At 43.5% G+C, this 18687-nt stretch overlaps 1 long non-coding RNA gene across 2 annotated transcripts in view; it reads left to right on the top strand.

Moving 5' to 3' along the window:
• Positions 1 to 18687, top strand: part of LOC132327896 (uncharacterized) — a 121278-nt gene that overhangs the window by 70520 nt on the left and 32071 nt on the right. The window lies entirely within an intron of this gene.

Here is an 18687-nt window from a genome sequence, read left to right as displayed (position 1 = left end):
CATAAATCATACACTTGAAAGGTTTTACTTCCTGCTTTTACCAATCAGATCATGTAAAATGCAGATGAGCCCAGCTTCTGGTTTATTAAGCATAAGCAGAGCACCCCCTCTAAATCCCCTTTGGTCACACCAGCCCTGTTTTCCCCTCCTGTGAAAAGAAGACAGCAAGAATGAGACAAACTTTGACTGATAAGGCAGAGTTTTTTGGTCTCCTCCCTTTCTTACTCTGACCTGCACTTTGCTTTCGTTATAAAGCGAATGTAGAAATGACCCTGTGGGAGTGGTGAAACTGCAGCACAGAAACAAAAACTATTTGGATTCACCCGAAAGCTGCTCATTCGCTTGCTCCTCTTTTTATTAACGGCTCCAAGCGTGCAGCCTGTCTTGTTCTGACTACGTGTCTGTCAGCAAGAGCAGAGGTAATTCTTCATGTGTCTCTTTCCTTTTAATAGTGCTTTAATTTTGCCAGAAAAGCTATTTATATCTTTATGATTATCTGTTATTTTAACTACTTTAAATATGTGCTTAGAGCTGCCTCCTTTTCCAGTAACTTTTATGGTTTTTTTGAGTAAAGAAAAGGGGGGAGTTTAGATTCAGAACCCATGTTTTACAGGTGGAAATCCCAGCTGTCTTTACTGGAGGTTGCAAAGCAGCTTCCAGCAGACATCAGCAGCCAAAATTCAGTCTGTAATAGGTTTTTGTTTTAATCATCCACGTCTACCACGATGAACATCTCTGTGTGCTGTTGGTGTTGCCAGCACTTTCGTGCTAGGGAAAGTACATTACTGTAAACTGATGAGCAAGTTCTTGTTGCTGTTTGCTCTGGCGGGGTAGGATATTTTTAGAAAGTCGCTTCAGAAGTGTAGAACTTCCTGATACTTTTTTGTTCATTCTCTTTGGACTGAAAGCGCAGGACTGGCAGCGTTTGAGTTCCGAGAGGATCGCTCTTCCCAAGGCACAGGGAAGTGTTCCTGGTCCCTGGCTGCCAGTGCAGGTTGTTAGAGTTATGAGACCAGAGGTATGTTAACGACCAAAGAAAAGTTTGGTTTGGCTGGTGGCTGAAGCAAAAAAGCCTCTTAAATATCACTGGGTAATTTCGTGCTCCTTAACGCCTTCGCAAGGTTTTTTGCGTGAGAGAAGGAAGGAAGGAAGGACAAACGGAAATCCTTTAGATTTTGGTAGCACTACCTTAGATAGACCCTTCTGGAGCTGTTCCAGAAATCTCACTGGGTGTATTTCTGTGTTCTTCACATGAAATATTTCCCAGAGCGTTAATCCTGGAAGGTCTTGGTTCTTCTGGCTTGTGTTGCACCAACAAACGTGATGACTCTGTGAGTGTGTGTCTGTGTGCAAGGGGAAGTGGTGGCTGCATGGGAGATGGCAAGATGACAAGTCTAAAGAAAGAAGGACCCTCTAGTTATGTGCCCTGGTTTTAAAGAATATTGTCAAGTGCTTAATGATATGTAGAAGTGTGGCTTCTGACGTTTGCATTAATTTTCATGGCTGCAGTACAGGTCAGTATTGTCTCTGCAAATGTAGATTTTCTGAAGTGCTTGATGAACTCTGTGTTTGTCAGTGCAAGGACTCGGAAGAACAGCAGTCAACTGTATTGAGCAGGGAAAATGTACATCAGAATCCTGAAGTTAAAGGTTAAAATTAGAGTTCTCTGCCTGTGATCTTGGGCATGTGATTGCATTCTTCCGTGTTGCAGTTTCCTATCTGGAAAATTTGGATTAATATTCCCTCTTGGTAGAAGTGGTGCTTAGGGACATGGTGTAGCGGTGGACCTGGCAGTGATAGGTTAATGGTTGACTCAGTGATCTTAGAGGGCTTTTCCAGCCTTAATGATTCTGCTTTTATTTCCTTATGTGAAGAAAATGGAATTAATTCTTTACTGTTGTTATCCCAACATAATCCGTAAGAACCAAGAATTGTTACAGTCAGGAATTCTTCCGAGTGACCCTAAAGGTTTGACAAACAAGACACGATGAGTTAAAATTAATGGTTAAACTCCATTCCTGTAGCAGCTCATGCCAGTACTCTGATTGCTTCTGTTGAGTTGCAAGCTGATTAGAGCCTAAAATTAGGTTTGTTGAAGAGCAAGAAGAGTTTACATGAGGGGTAGTCATTACCATCAGCTAAATAAGATTTTATTTAAATTAAAATTGTGCAGTAATTCATGGTTGGGGGGTGGAACTAGGTGATCTTGAAGTCCCTGCCCAACCTGACACCTTCAGTGACCAACCCAGGATGACAGAATTCTCAAAAATAGTTGTGCTGGCATGGCAGTTGTATTCAATGATTAACTGCGTGGGTTTTTTTTAAATTCTTTTTAATGTGTATTTCTCCAAACTTAAAAAATAGCTCAGCTCTTTGAAATTTGGATTTCAGCCTCTTTGCTCAAAAGCTGTGAAAGTGCTAACATACATTTACTGGGTGTAAGAAGCTGACTAAGTAGAAATTCAGTGTACAGTAGATAAGCAAGGTGATGCTGTCTCTTCTTGCTCTGTTTAATCTGGGATTTAAAGTAGTAGATCAGTGAATTGTTTTTAAAATATTTGTAGTTTTGCCGCCCATTTCCAAGTTTTTAAGGGAGGAATGGTTGTTCTCGTTTTTGCTGAAAAATGGACATGAGGGGAGCAGAGTTTTTTTTGCTCCCTGGCTTGCTGAGTCATTCCTGGGGTGGACTTGGTGTCCCTGTTGTCAGTAAAATGAGGATAATACATGAACGTGTTCACAGGTTCAGAAATTCTTCACTGATTCTAAGCCCCTATGAAAACAAGAGATGGGAACTTACAATTAGTGCCAATGTTTTGAAGTGGTTTTTAGGACCAAAACTTTGCAATCAGTTTGCACCTACATGGCAGCTGTAGAACCTGCCTATTTATGTCCTTTCTTTCAACCCTCTGCTGAACCACAGCACACATCAAAGTATTACCAAAAAATAGGAGCGTAGGAATTCATATTTGAAGAGCATTATCCATAGATGACTTCATGTTTATTCCAGTCTTCCTTATTTTGAGGTTCTGAAATGCTTTTGTAACTTTTTCCATTCACATCCCTGCCTTGAACTGAAGCCATGTTGAAAATGATTTTGCATTCTCTAACAAAACTTCCAGAATTTACGTCCAGCTCCACCAACACTTCACTGCTGTAGCCCTTTTTTTTCCTAATCTGCAGAAAGGAGCAAATGGAAATGAATAGAAGCTGGCATGTTTCTTCTTGTGCAGTTTTATTGGTGTGCATGTTTGTTCATTTGTCTCTTCACTTGTAGAATTCCATGATCTTACGAAGTGGTTTGCGGTTGGGTCTGAATTGGGGGAGACTTTTCCTGTTTTTCACATTTCAACCATTTCTTACATATTCTTGCGATAGAAACAATGCAGCAGAGGAGCCACTGTTCTTTTGAAAAAAGCCTTTAGATGCATTGGTGCCATCTCACTGCTTTGAGAAGCTTTGAAGAGTATCCTGATGGATTTTTAAGCATATTTTAATGAAGATTTTTAGAGGCCCATTCATTTGTATTTCCATGCCCAGTTGTCCAATGTGGATTTTATGCACAATCTTGATAAGGGTGCCTGCCGTTCTCGCTGATTTTTATGTGGAATATCTGGGTTGCTGCTTACCTGCAGTCACTCATTAGGTTGTTCTCATTCTTTGGCTTAAAATGGGGGAGAATTTGGCTGTATCCTAAGCATGGGACTGAGCAGCAGCCTGTGGAACAGGGTTTGGTCAGACTTATGTGACTGCTGGAACGTGGATTTGAGCTTGATGGCACATCCACAGCTGTATTTTCTTTCAAAAGCAACACTCTGTGCTGTACACACTGTAACAACAATAATACTCTGAAGCAAGAGGTCACATTGATCCACACTGAAGTTCACTGGTCCTCAGACTTCAGCTGAGGTCAGTAATGAACTGAAACAACCTTTCCAGCATTTGCTTTTCCTAGTAATGGTGCCAGTGGAGGAGCTGGGAACGGCCTCCTGGAGTTTTCAGGGAAACTCATTGTTCACATAAACCCTGAGAAGGAATTTCCCTTCCTTCTTGGCCTGCTAGGTATGCAGTGAACCATACAGTTTGCTTTAGCTAAATACCATCTGCATTTTATTTTTGTTTTGTTTACTGACTTTCCACCCTCCAGAGTATCACTATGTTGTTGTATAGTCCACCTTTGTCAGCAGCCTGAGATTTGCTGCTGGTGTTATGCAAGTTGTTGGGCATGGAAAAAATGGAAATAGGTGTAAATTTCACCTGTATTATGCCTTCAGGGAAATGAGCACAAGTGCTTTGGTTGTTTTGGGGCTGCAGTTTGCCCAGGGCACAAGTGGTTACGTATTTTGTCCTGGTGGACGTCTGTGTGCTGGGACCTGCACTCCTGGGAGGGCATCGCTCTCCTGAGGATGAAAGTGGCTTCTTGGTTGTGTCTCTAAAGAAGGTCCAAAGCTGGTGCACTGCAAGAACAACCCCAGGATGCCAGGAGTCCTCTGCTGTTGGAGCTGGTGTGCATGGTCAGGCTGGTGACATCCGTGTGCAGAGCTTGGGGTGGTGACCCTGTGGTGGCCAAAGAGCTGAGCAGCCCTGTTGGCTCTGGACTCTGGTTGTGGAGGATTTGTGCAAAGACAGGAACTGCTGTGTACAAGCCCTCAGGTGCTGCGTTAGAGGAACAGGGCCACGTTGCTCTGGGATCCAGGCTGGATCCGTGCCTCTCGGAAATACCATGGCCAAGGCAATAAAATCACCCAAAGATGCCAGGAGCTGGCTTTGCAAAGAATAGTATTGTTATGGATGGTTTTTCATTAACTAGGTTACTCCAGCTTCCTGTTATCAGACATATTTGAGAGTTGACTGTGCTGCATTGTATCAGAGTTCCTTTCTCCTGCTTCATGGTCCAGAAGTTCGGCGTTTCTTTAGAGATAGCATTAAGCTGTTTATTCAGTATCCCTTGTGATCCAAACATGGTCACGTTGTTTGGAGACACAAATCTTCAGTATCACTGTGGTCACTGTATGAGCTTCCTCAAAGCTGGGTAAGATTCAACAATTGGTTAATTTTCAGTGAGCAAAATTTCCTTTTTTTGTACAGAACTTGCCTCCACAAGCAATGTGATGATCAGGCTGGCTGCATGACCACATATAGTAAAACAGTCTCCTACCAAGGGTTCTTGCTGTTAAATAAATCAAAACACACTATTTCACTGGGTGGCTGGTGGGAAATTAAGTAAAAGTTTTATAATTGGAGCCTCTGCAAATGCTAAATAGCACATCACAATAAAATCATTCAAGTCTCCTTACGTAAATTGTTTATATGCTGCTAATCCTTTTTTACAATAAAAAGAGCATTCAGGGGAGGTTTAGTATGGGGAATTTGTATAATCTTGTACTTACTTACGCATTTGACTTTCATGGTTTGGCTGACAAACCTATTGACAGTTTTTAAATCTGAAGCTCCTACCAGCACCCAACTGGAAGTTTCTTGTCTGGAATATTTCTCAGATCTCCCATTAGAACTACAGAATAATCTGGATTACACTGACTCTGCAAAGGAAAGAGATTACACAAAATGCATTTTATTGTCAGTCTTTCCGGAGTGAAATTTCATGCTTCTTGCAGTACCTTTGTCCCCAACATTCTGCTAATGATCCTTCCCTTTTCACTTGCACACCAAGTCCTAAATCTTCGTTCTTGAGTGCTTGCATGTTGAAACCTGGGAGAGACCTTCTGTAGCCTTAACCTTTCCTTGCCATGGAGAGCAGCCAGCACATAGCAAAGCACTGGTGGAGAGTTCGGGATGCGATGGCCAACGCGCGCTTGCTGTACTGGGAGTGAAATCCCTGGGTTTGGCTGGAAAAAATTAACCCAAGAGCTCCAGATCCGTGTCACTGCTTGTGGAAGAAGACGTGAAAGGGGACTGGTTCTCAGAGGATTAAGTTCTCAAGGTTTTAGAAGACGTAAAGCAGCTTGGTTCATGTGTGCAGCACTGTGACCTTTATAACACGTTACATGTACGTGCGTGGGCTGGGGGAGGCTCAAGGAGAGGCTGAGCTGAAGTGGGGTGAAAACAGAATTAGGGCTGACCTAAAGTCTGCACTCAGACTCTGGGGAATAGAATGATGTACTGAGAGCAGCGTGGTTGGGTGGAAGTACATGGTCAGATTTTCCCTCAAACCCTCAAATCTGGATGGTAAATAAGAACACACTGTCTCTTTTGGTGACCTTCCTTCAGTTGTACCCATCTGGTTGCTCCATATCCTTGCTCTTTCCAAAGAGGAACTCACAGGGAAATAAATAAGGTATCACCGACTGTGCCAGAGTGAATTTGCTTATAGACATGTGAGCATGAATGGTGTTATGAAATGGAACAAGCTGGGTGTAGGGAATTTTCGGATCCCAAGAGGGAAATAATTTCGGAGAAGTATAGACAAGTTTGAAGCTTTACCACAAGAAGTGAAAGTTGGTAGGCTTTTTTTCTTTTTTTCTATTTTTCTTTTTTTTTTTTTTTTTTTGCTGCCACCTTATTCCCTACCTTTTGGCAGCAGACAAGGGTTTTGTTTTGTTTTGATTTTTTTCTCCACAAGACTCAAAAAACATGAACAAGCCTGCATGGATTTTTATAACATGATACTCGCATCATGGGATCACAGAACAATTTAAGTTGGAAGGGACTTCATGAGGTCTCCAGTCCAACCTCCTACTCAGAGCAGGATAAGCTTTCTCTGGCATTTACCTGGTAATGTTGCTGCAAATGAAATTTTAGAATTGGTTGTGATTATTTAGTCATTGTAGTGAAAAAATACCTGGGAGAATAAAGGCCACTGGTCAATGCTGTGGAAAGAAAATAGTTAATTTCCAAAAAGCAGGTGTTTTTGGGCGATGGAGGCAGAGAGGACAAAGGAAAGATCAGACACAGAAATAATGAACTTACTTTAATGATGATGCAGAGTTGGGAGAGTGTGAATGGTAGGAGGATGTGTGAGGTCCCCTGTTTCAGCAGAGCTTTGTTCCCTACTGGACTGCACTGGAATTGCTGGAAGAATTGGAGATCTCCTGATAGGTCCTTATCTAGCAAAGTGTTTTATGCATATCAGAAATCCACGTGAAATTAGGATTTTGTACACTGAGGCCTTAATTTTTAGTAACAGTTACTTCTGAAATTCCTCTAGGAACTGAAAGAACGACAATAAAAATAATTATGAAAATATCATATGTCTTCTAAAAAATGGGATTTCCTGACTTCATAATTAGACATAGTGGACTGACTTCAGAGTCTGAGTACTCCCAGTTAAGACTGGGGACCATTATTGCTGAATTTAAATGATATTTGAGGTGAAAATAATGTGACACAAATGTTGGACCTGGAAAGAAGTAGAAGGCTCATTATTTTTGTAACTAATGGAGCTAAGGAGAGAGTTAATTCCTGGGTACTGGCTGAGGCCAGTGGAGGGACGTGGGTGCATGTACTGAGAGAAGAAATTACATGACAAATCTTAGAAATATCCAGCACATTTGGAAGAAGAGGCGTTCAGATAAGCCCCTTTGAAAAGCAGGAAGTTGTGCTTGTTAAAATCAGTCCTTAAAATCAGTGAGCTGCAGGTCTCAGCACTGCTTGGCACTAGGGCTTGTCCAAGGAATATCTTGGCACGAGCTGGGCTTGACCAGGAAATGGTTTTTTCTGGAGCCTAGTGTTGAGGGGAAGCAGCTTCGCTTCTCTTTGAAGGCATATCTGGGGAAGGTGTATCACAAATGACTCTGCCTGAGCAAGTTGATAAAAGCGTGTCTGGGTGACAATAAATGTTTTCAGCTTTGCCCTAAGCAGCCACTTCCTTTGAAGTTCCTGTAGTTCCATTATATGATGTTTGCAGTGCTGGGAGAAGTATATCAAACACATTTACAAGGTAGCTTCTATGGTACAGAGAACTCCCAGAAGGTGAGAGAAAAATCTTTACAGAAAAATGAGGACCCTACTCCCCAAAGTGTATTTACAGGATCAAAATCTCATTTATCCCATGTTTTAATCCATGTTTTTCTGTGCAAGCTGTCATTTCCCAGTTTTAGTAAAATCTTTGTCCCTCCTAAATCTGGCTCAATCTACAGAGGAATTTTACTTCTCTTTCCATCAACCCGTCATGGGAGGGGAAAGAAAGGGAATATCAAAAACTGAGTTATGACTTAGTTGTCAGGGCAGATAGAGTTGAAAGGGAGCATCTGAGAGAATGTAAGGTTTTAATCCTAAATTAATTTTAGTGGTAGTGAGTAAAAATGGGCTGCAGAGTAAAGGCTTTATTAAATAATATTCTTAGGTGTTGGTTTAAGTTGGGCCTCTAATGTGTAGGAAGACTGACTGAGGGATGAACAGTGCAGAAGAGACTTTGGGCATCTGACTTTTACATACCCAGCAGAAATTGACAGGGTTCTAGTAGCAGCTTTTTTCTTCCTTTTTTTCCATTTAATTGTATCTCTTGTTCTGGGAAGTGTGTTCTGTCATGGAGTTTTATCTGCAGGACAGTGTGCTTGATATCTGCTTAAGGTTCCAGCATGCTGTACTTCAAATTTTCCATGGACAGGAGCTTGCAGCAGCTGATATCCCTGTTATTTGGCACACAGACACAGCAGGAGTGGGGTGGATAAAGGCAGTGTGGAAGCAGGAACCTGCTTCAGATACAGCCACAGAAGCAGTGATGGGTAATAGCAGTGCAGTGTTAACAAAATGTTCTTCTGTTAAAAGGCAAATACCCCTTCAGACCTGTGCTTCTGCCCTGGGAGACAGCTCTTGGCATTAACAGAGGGGTGTTGGGGCACAGTTTATAGGAATCTTATGCAACCTCCAAGTAAATGTTCAAACTGGGTGTAGCAGCCCTGACTGGATCAGGTGGGAGGCCAGGACTCAGGTGATGTGGAGCCTGATTTTATCCTGAGAGTCATCCTGTTATTTCAGCACACCACTTATTTCTCTGTGCATTAGCCTCCTGATTTTTGCAAAGGAAATCTAAAGGTTTCAGTCTTTAAAGTCTGAGTGAGGAAAAACACAGAGATGTAGGGATGGGAAAGGTGTGTTTGGCTCAGCTCTGTTGTTCATCAGTACAAGGGTAGCATGAAAGACCTCTCAAAGGTACAACAGGTGCTGAGGAATTCACTGAATCCATGTGGCTGTTTGGGGTGGGATAAAACACAATTTTTTTTTTTTAATTCACAGAATGAAATGAAAAGGTTCCTGTGGAGGGAGATTGGGTACAACCACAGGAATGTCAGCCGTGGGAATGCTAAATGAGAATTGCAGGTAGGTAGGTGGATAAACAGGGACAGAAGCTGTAATTATTGCCTGCTGTTTGGAAAGCACCCTGGTGCTCTCCAGGCCTCCCAGTGCAGCCCTGTGATGCCAACATACTGCAGAGGAGCCACAGCTGGGTGCCAGCGATTCATATCCATTTTGTGGAGTGGCTTTGAGATCTGCAGATGATAGAGCTGCTAAGTGTTGTTATGAATGATTCAGAGCTTCTGGCTCCTGTTTCCATACATGGATCATCAGGCTGTCTTTCTCTGCCATTTTAAAATAATTGTCTGAATGACCTGAATATCTTCGAAGTAGCTTGAATTTGCACTCAGGCGCTGGCTTTAGAAGTGAAGTCTTTCATCTGATACACTTAGCGTTAATTTTGCTTCTTTAATGGGATTCTCTTTACCCAAATTTACATGATTCAGCTTGCAGTCTGTTGGAGGTGATGTTCTCTCCCAGTGATAAATTTGCCCGAGCATCTCCCAGTATGTGTTGGGAGACACGTAGGTAGCTGTGTGTGTGCCACCCGCTTCCACAGGCACACCAACAATCAGGGGTTTGTTCGCTTGTTGCCCAAACAATACTTGGGAAAAGCTCGTGTCCCGCCTGGCTGTCATTTCTGTTGTTGTACTTTGCTCTTGGTGACATCATTTGGTGGCAGCTAAATGAAGTTTATTAATTGTTGGATGCTCTTTGGCCGAGGATGTTGGCTTTCCCTGGCAGCCAGGCAGGTTTTTCAGAAGAAGCTGCTAATCTACCATAATGCAGTAATTCAGTTACGAGCTTTCGTGAGAGTGGACTGGGGCTGTTTTTTGTAGATGGGAGATAAATAAAAAGAGAACTGAAAAGCTGGAGAGGGACTTCTGACAAGGGCATGTATTGAAGGGAGGAATGGCTTTAAACTGACAAAGGGCAGGGTTAGATTAGCTATTATGAAGAAATTCTTTACTGTGAGGCTGGTGAGACCCTGGCAGAGGTTGCCCAGAGAAGCTGTGCTTTCCCCATCCCTGGAAGCATTCCAAGTAAGGTTGGATAGGGCTTGGAGCAACCTGTGATAGTGGAAGGTGTCCCTGCCCATGGCAGGGGGTTGGAATGAGGTGAGCTTTAAGGTTCCTTCCAACCTGATTGTCTGAATTACTTTTTTGTTTCTGATTCTGCACCAGCAGGAGTGAGCTCAGAAATGACAGAACTGTCTGCTGTGTTCCCAGTGAGCGTGGTGTCTCAGAGGCCAGTCCTGGCATGGGGAACTCAGACAGTCCTGGCATGGAGAACAGACTGCACAGGGCACAAGGACACAGGGCCAGGCCAGTGACGCCCAGGGACACGCAGTTGACTTCCACAGAAGGTGATCCCTGTGCTCTCTCCAGTTTTTCAGAAAGCTGTTTATGTACTTCTGGTTGTCTGCTGAGGAGGAGAGCAGCAAGGTCAGCGAGGTTAAGGAAAGGCTTGTGCTCGTTCTCCTTACGCTGAGAACAAGGCTGAGTGGCCTGGGAGTTTCCAGATAAGATACATCAAATGCAGCCGTGCTGCAGAGGCCAGAGAAATGTCATGAGTTTCAGCTCTGCTCATTAATAGCCACGTGCTTGTGACTGTCCATGAGATCCATCCTCTTCGCAGTCAGCTTTTCCATACAAGGGGGGAGCTCAGCTCTTGATGCTGTGCTAGAGAAAAATGGCCTCATCTTCCTCCCAGTACTTCCTTCCCTGACTGTGTCCTCTTCAAAAATGTAGATCTGAGGCTTTAAACATAATGTGTGTGACACTGAGGTGGAGACAGTCATGAAAAATACAGTCTAGAGCTGGCAGTGCACTTTGAACATCTTGCCCTTAACTACAAGTTTATTCCTCCTTCCTCATAAAAATCCTTCTCTTAACATAAAAGGGTATTGCGTGATGAAATCCACTGTCTGCTCTTTAGGTTACTGTGTTTGCTTTCCAATTAATTCTTTTAAGAGGGAAATGGATCGGTGGCTTTCACATTGCCCAGAGTTCTTTGTCCATCTCTGTGTTCTGGGCCAGTGCTGCAAAATTTAGTTTGCAAATTTGAGGATGAAAATTCTTGGAACAAAAACTCTTAAGGGGCAACATTCTTACTTAGGGTTTTCCATTTAAATAAGTAAATAAAAGTTTATGCCACAAATCATTATCTAAAAGTTCCCTTTTTTTTCCCTTTCTTTTTCTTTTTTTTACAGTAGCTTTAAGCAGCATTTGAGAATTTGGTATCACTGTAACTCATCTGACAGGGCTGTGACGTTCCTGGCTTCCCTTCTGAGAGGGATAACATCCCAAATAACTGCCTGGAATAAGTCAGATGAATCATGTCATGCAAGTGACAATTTCTTTGCACTGACTTTAAAGGAGTTCCCTGTGACTAACCCAGATACCAACATCTGTGCTGCAGGTATTTAAATAGAAGTGAGAATGATCCCACTCATGAAGTATTTTCCTTGCTTTCACTTGGGATGCAGTGCATTGAGTGAGGTTCATTAGGAGGGAAATCTGAACCAGAATTCCAAGGATTTTCATTTATAGATGATCTACCATTTTTTCCCCCAACAAAGTTTAGCATTGGGATTTGTAGTTACACTGAGGAATTTGTCTGTTGGGGTACCTGTGGTCTTCATTTAAAAGGAGTCAAGGCACTGTGGTATGTTCCTACTGGTGAGAGGTTCAGCATCATCCACCACTAGAGAGAGGGATGATTAGAGGGACAGAGCTGCATCCAAAGGGAACTGGAAAGATTCAGATGAGATTCTTGCATCATTATGTTTGAAATTGAATCCTCTTGAGCTGTTTGTCCATTGAAATTACAGGCTTTGTTGGAATATTTCAGCAGGATGCTACAGCCACGTGTTGATGTCTTACAGACTTGCTGGCAGAGCCTGCAGACATTGACACACAGGTGTACTCTGGTGTGTTTTGAGGAATATTTGCCCAGCAGGTCCATACTGTGTATACAGGAGCATGTAAATGCACAAATAGTGCCAAACTGATGGAGCAGGGAAGAGCAGAATTCCCAAAGAGTGTAGGATGGATGGTGCTATGGCAAAGCTCTCTTGTGCTGCCTCAAGAGTGTGTTTTGGTCCTTCAGTGAGGCTGGTGATGGTGAGGGCACTTTGGGCACTTCAGCGCTAAATCCTACATAAGGAAAGCTTTTTTTTTTTTTTTTTTGGCTGCAGTTCTGGGGCTGAGCTCTTCTTTTTTGGAAGAAAGAAGATGGTATTTTTTTCTTCTACCCAGACAAGAAGCACTCTTCTGCCATTGCCCTTGTGGGGTTTATCAACATCTCTCTCCTTCTCCAGCTCAAATTGACAGGGTTTTTGGTTGTTTTTTTTTTTTTTTCATTGACACCAGTGCCCATTCCAAAGACTGAGTCAGATGTTGAAGTGCACATAGTAAATTGTTAATCCCTGTCTATTGAAGTTGCCCACGGAGGGAATGTGGGGTGCAATGCCATGACAAGTACCAGCTCCCAGCGCCCGCGATCGTTACGGTGGTGCTGAACTGACTTGTTCTTCTTTGAGGGAATGTTACTTGCTTGGTTGGAATGTTGGTACATGCTTGTGCTAATGCACTTTCTAAGTGGGTTGAGTTAAATTAAGGAACTGGCAGCAAGAGTGAGCCAGAAGCCTTAAGGAAGTGGTGCTGCCAGGCTCTGGCATCCCTGCCAAGGCCAGTATACCAGGGCACATCTAGGCACACTCCAAAACGTGTCCTGCACAAGAGGTGACTTGCTCATGAGGCTGTGACTCAGTGTCATGGGCTGCTGTGTGTTTGCTTATCTGTTGTGGAGGTCTGTGGGGCGGGAAGTGCTTGACATCTCTGGAAAAGTCACATCTTGCATGGGATGCTGTGGGTTGGCTACTTTTTCCCCTCTTGTTTGGTGGTACCCTGAATGTCTCCCTGCCATCAGTTCGTGCCAGTGATCTATTGGAGAGGCTGTGGATGGTTTTTGGTCTGTTGAGCTCTCAGGGACATGCAGAGAGCAGAGCATTGCTCAGCTCACAGTGGAGCGTGGCGTTGTACATCCAAAGGCTCAACTCTCACCCCCCCTTTGCCATTTTCCTCTTGTCTCAGCTCTCTCTGGCATTCAGATACTCAGCCAAGACATGAAGAGATTTACCAAGGCCACACTGAGATGAGAGCTGGAAGTTCTAGAGCTCAGCTCTCCTTGGCAGTCCCTCCCTCAGCTGGCTGGCAGACATTGCCTTCCCAAGCAGGCACATTTTTCCATGCCATTGTCTGCCTGTCCTGGTTCTTTGGCTCCTGAGATATCATTTTACCTGTACTTTTCCATCCCAGGAGGGGATAAGCACGATGTGATGCCGAGCAGAGACTTGTGATTTCACTGAGATGCCAGGAGTTTCAAACGTGCCATCTAGTGGTATGAGCTTGGAGCACTCAAAATAAAGGAAATCCCCCCAAAAATCCACCCTCCTCCAAACGCTCATTATTTCTGAAGTGTTCCCGTGTTTGGGGCAGAAAATGAGTGTTCATGGCCCCTGCTACCCTGTTGGGGTTTCTGAGTGCTGGGGAACTGAGCTGTTTAAGGATTTCTTAATCAGAAGAAGGAACAGGGAGTTTTTTAGTCTGTTATTTAAAGCATATGCTAAGAGATCTGTACCTTCATACCAAGAAAACATTCTTCATGCTGCTGTGGCTTCCTATTGGAGGAGCTGAATCAGCTTTGCAAACAAAATAAATCTTAAATTAAGATACCCTTTACTGGTGAGGACGGGAGAGGGAGGTAGCAGTGATGTGCTTGTCTGTATCTGTGCAACAAGTGAGATGCCCTGTGTTTGTGGATCAGTACTAGAACATATTCCACCCCAGCTCATAACCTGAAGTACTTCCAGCTTCCTCCCCAATAAAGAAGAGAGCACCAAAATTGCAAGAGGCTTGGGAAAAAACCAAACAAAAAACTTTCTAAAATCCTACATTCATCACCAAGATAAGAATAGGCTTACAATGAGGAGTGTTAAAAGGCATGAGGTTTGTACCACAATTCTGGCATGTTCATGCAGTAAATTACAGCCTGAATTAAATCTGTCTTGGGTGTTTGTCTTTGCTGTTATCTTCAGCTCAGGCTCTGGCACAGAATTAAAGTTGCTCAGGTTGATGTTTATGTGTGCTTGCTGTTCCCAGGATTTTTACCTAGAGGTCATCGTGCCCTTTTCTCTAATTACCAAGAAACTTGCTGGCTGTTTGCATTGGATTATATGATCCATCTGTTGTAGCTACCAGAGTAAGTCAGGAGAGCAATTCCATCCTGCCTTGCCTGCCCCTCACGTCATCCTTTCCATGCCAGAGTCACAATTCAGCCATTCCTGTCAGCTTCTACAGCTCCAGAATGGATTTGTGAACATGGCTTGTGTGCAGGCCCATGAAATGCAATCTAAAAAACTGCCAACCCTGGAAGTGCAGACCTAAAATAATACAGCAGACAGCTGTAGAATGAATGAGAAGAGTTAAGAATTTCTGAATTGCCGGCAAGTGAAATGGGAAGAAAAAGGTATGGCAATATTTAATGGTGTTCTGACTTGGGGTCTGCTTAAACAGCTTGGATAAAACACAGAAAGAGAATTAAGAAAAGAAATTAAAACATGGACTTCCAAATGCCCTGAGAAACCCTTTTCTCTGTAGGGTAAGGGTCAGTCATCCTGCTTGGAGCCTTTTATGTGATTTGGGAGCTGGGGCATATTTCAGAAGGAGGAGTGAGAGGTCACTACTCTGCTCATAAATGTGTAGTATCAAAATGTGCATCAGTGCCAGTGCCAGGCTGTAGGCAAAGGAGGAGAAAAAAAATACAAGTCTCCCCATTCCTAGGGAAGAGACTTTGCAATAGGAGGATGCAGAAGGGCGAGTAGCATCTCTTTCCCAAAGAGAATGTTAAAAACTGTTGTGCTTTGTGCTAAACCTCAGTGCTGGGTCGTGAACCCCTCTGAAAAGCTGGGCCAAGGTATCTGCAAGGTCAGTCCTGTAATAATTTAATCTTAAGCAAGAGGAGGTTTAGTTTTGATCTGGTTTAGTCCTTGAGCTGCCTCTGCGTGGCAACACAAAATGGGACGTGGCCGCGGGGAAAAAGCCTTGGTGCTATCAATGAAGTGCTGTGCAAAGTGCATGTGCTAATCCAGTGGAGACTGATTTATTTATTTATTTGGATGTAGACACCTAAATGGCACCAGAGTGGCTGTTTCTGTCTCCCTGGCTGTGTCTGTGCTGCCCTGTGTCTGTCCTCCCAGCCCACCTCAGGCATAGATGCGTTGTGCCCAAACAGCTTCTCTGCAGCTACGCAGCGTGGAGACCACCACAAGATTTTAATCACAGCCTGTCATTTCTGTCAAGTGGGGTTTTTTTGTTGGTTTGTAGGGTTTCAGTGGTATTTTTCATTTTAAAGCTTCTGCTGCTTATTACCAATTTAGTGGTTTTTATTTTGAGTACAAGAGCTTGAGTTTTAACACCTAGTCACATACCCAGCTTTTTGGTCCTGATGACAATTTGAATTTGGAGGGAATTGACTCCCTAGTGATCCTTGGAAGCGTAGATTCTGCTGGAGCAGTGCCAGAAGCCTGCATGGGGATGTGGGAACCAAACCTGTGAGATGGCCTGACCTGTGCTGCATCCTGGAGGGTTTTTGGAGCAAGCCATCCCTGCAAGCACGCTGGCCTGTGCTCCCTCCTACCAGGGCACAGGGATAATCTAACAGGTTTATGCTGCAGCCCACGGTTCAGAAAGCTGTGTTATTTATTAGTCAGAGTGGACGTACCTGGCAGGAAATATTTGTTTGTACTAGTGGGAAGCAGCATTTGACTTTATGACGGCAATGCAGGTCTTTTATTAGTAAAACTTAATGTGTAACAGAATAATTCCGTTGCACCTACTACTATACTGGCATGATTTTGTACAAAATAAGTTTCTGTTTCCTTGAAGGCCTTATATAAGGCTTAAAACTGGGAATGAATCCAGCCTGTTCGATCATAATAAAGGAGCTGCTTCAGAACAGGCTCTTCTTTGGGAATAGCCGTAAACACATTTATATATAGGCACTGCTATTATACACAAAACTTGCTGAAGAAATGTTTCCTGAGATCCGTGGTTTTACTGTGTGCCATGGGGACTCTGCTCAGGCTAAACCTGTTGTAGGAATCAGGGGGAAGGTTTAAAACACAAGATCATCTCTCAAATCCGTGTCTGCTGGCAGGGCTGGGTGTTGAATGGTTGTAAAAAAGGCATTTGATAAAAAGGCTCGGAAACTTCGGCTGGCATCCTTCATATGCAAATGTAGGTGCTGTCCATGTTATATTTGGATTTTAGGGTTTTTCAGATCCATTTCCAGGCAATGGGTAGCAGCCTTATGTGGTTTGATGGCTGGCTTTCATCACCCATCCTCAATTATTATACATGAGATCCACCAGCCCCCTCGAAGCCACAGTGCCTGCAGCTGAGCATCAGCACGGTTGGGAACAATAAGGGGCTGGCATTTGGGAGTTTCTTTCCCTTCTAATTGGGCAGGACCCAAAATTACCCCCCTGCACAGCTCACCCATCAGGCTCCTGTCTTCAACAGGTACACTTCCATATGAGCAGCGTGGGGATGTGAGATTTTGGGAGATTTGTGATCCGTTTGCATTCAGCATCGTTGGTTGTGTGCTCCGATAGAGTTTCAGAGAGGTGCAGGACAAAACATGGGAAGACTTCTGCCTTTGTGATTGATTTTTAAGGATAATTTGCCATTTTGTTCCTCGCCTCCTTCCTAATGAGCTGAATTGTTAAAATATGTTAATGTAAAGAGACACACGAGGAAGGGTGAAGCAATATACTGACACGTTGGATAATTAGATCATCTCCTGCGCAGGAAAAAAGTCAAGTACGAAACAGGAACAAGAAACGCTTCCCTCCCCCCCCTTGTAGAGGCACCAGGTCTGGCTCTTTCTGCATGCAGAAGCAGGTTAGACAATTAGATCTTTAGTATTAATTAATTTTTGTGAAATTCCTGGAGATTCAAAGCAGCATTTGTAGTAACTGTCTCGTATTTGTCGGTTGCTTTTTTGGGGAGAAGTTGGGAGCCTTGTTTCACAGGGCTGAATTTGTGTGCTGCGTAATGCGTGATGAAACAAAAAATGTCTGTTGCTGGGACTGAATTTGTGAATGTTGTAAGTGGTTAATCAGATCTTCTCAGGAAAATACTAGTGAATTTTGTCCTGAATAGGCATTAGAGCAAGGGGATTTTGTAGAGAGGCACAGGACATTGTGGCTGCCTTAATGCTAGTATTTGGTGTTTTGGCAAAGCTGTGCTTCGTATTTCTAATAAGACTTACTTCTTTGAAATAATAATTAATTCATATTCACTAAGATCCCAGCCCAGTGTGAACTGATGCCTGCAGGGAGGGCTGTGACGGTACTCCACCTTTACTCACAGGAGTAAGCCCTCTCCATGGGTTAAGTTCACTTGTTTGATAAACATAACACTTTGCTTTTGTTCTCTTAATCACTTCCTTCGAAGAGTTAACTTCCTAAGCAGCCACAGATTAGTTCTCTCAGTTGTTTTAATTATTTTTCTTGTCACGCACAGTGAAGGTCTCGTGTTTGTGAAATGTCTTCTTTTATTTTTGTCCCCCCTTCCATGGCAGCCTCCGTGATGCTGGCACTGAGAACCCAGCTGGAACGCGCTCTCCCCGCACTCCTGGCATTCATTTTTATCCTTATTTTAAACCAAATTTCACTTTTTTTTGAATGGGAGTGCTACAGGACGTAACACTTTCCTTTCAGGGTGATCCCAGTGCTCCAGAATGTTGCATTCCCGTAAGGGGTACGCCAGAGGCTGTAGCAGAGGCTTCCACGTGCTCGCTGCTGAGTAATTTCCTTTTGTATTGCTGACAGGTGACTCAAAGCAGGAGGGAGCAGATGGCCACGTCGTTAGCTGGTGGCCACAGCCTTCCCAGATGAGTTTTGGAATTTCCATCAAAGTCGGGATTAGGCTCAGGATATGGCACAGAGCACCCCTGGGGAGCGTGGAAGAAGAGGAAACTCATTCATAGCGACTCATCTCGTGGTTGGGTGAGTCAGGGGTCTGCTGTTGGTGGTCAGAAAGGCACGTGGCTGACGACACCGCCTTTGTGTGCTCTGCAGGATGCAGACTGTCTCCAAAAATTAATTCTCCCTGCTTGATTTGTCCAGTGAGTTATTTCCAGAAAGGAGTTACTGTATTTTCTGGAATGAGTATTGTGAAATTCTTTCTCTCTCTCGTTTTTATTTTTTTTAAATACAGTGGGCAAGTTTTCAGCTGGTGATTTATCAACAAAGTATTTTACAGGATCGTAGTTAAAGGCTCATCTTAAAAAAACCTACACCCTGTGCAATAGGGAAAGTAAAAGCATCTCGGTTTCCAAGTGATGAAGGAATAACCGAAAGAGCTG

This window comes from Haemorhous mexicanus, chromosome 5 (genome assembly GCF_027477595.1).
Source record: "Haemorhous mexicanus isolate bHaeMex1 chromosome 5, bHaeMex1.pri, whole genome shotgun sequence".
NCBI lineage: Eukaryota > Metazoa > Chordata > Aves > Passeriformes > Fringillidae > Haemorhous > Haemorhous mexicanus.
Note: the sequence above shows the minus strand (reverse complement) of the source record. Positions and strands in the feature narration are given on the sequence as shown.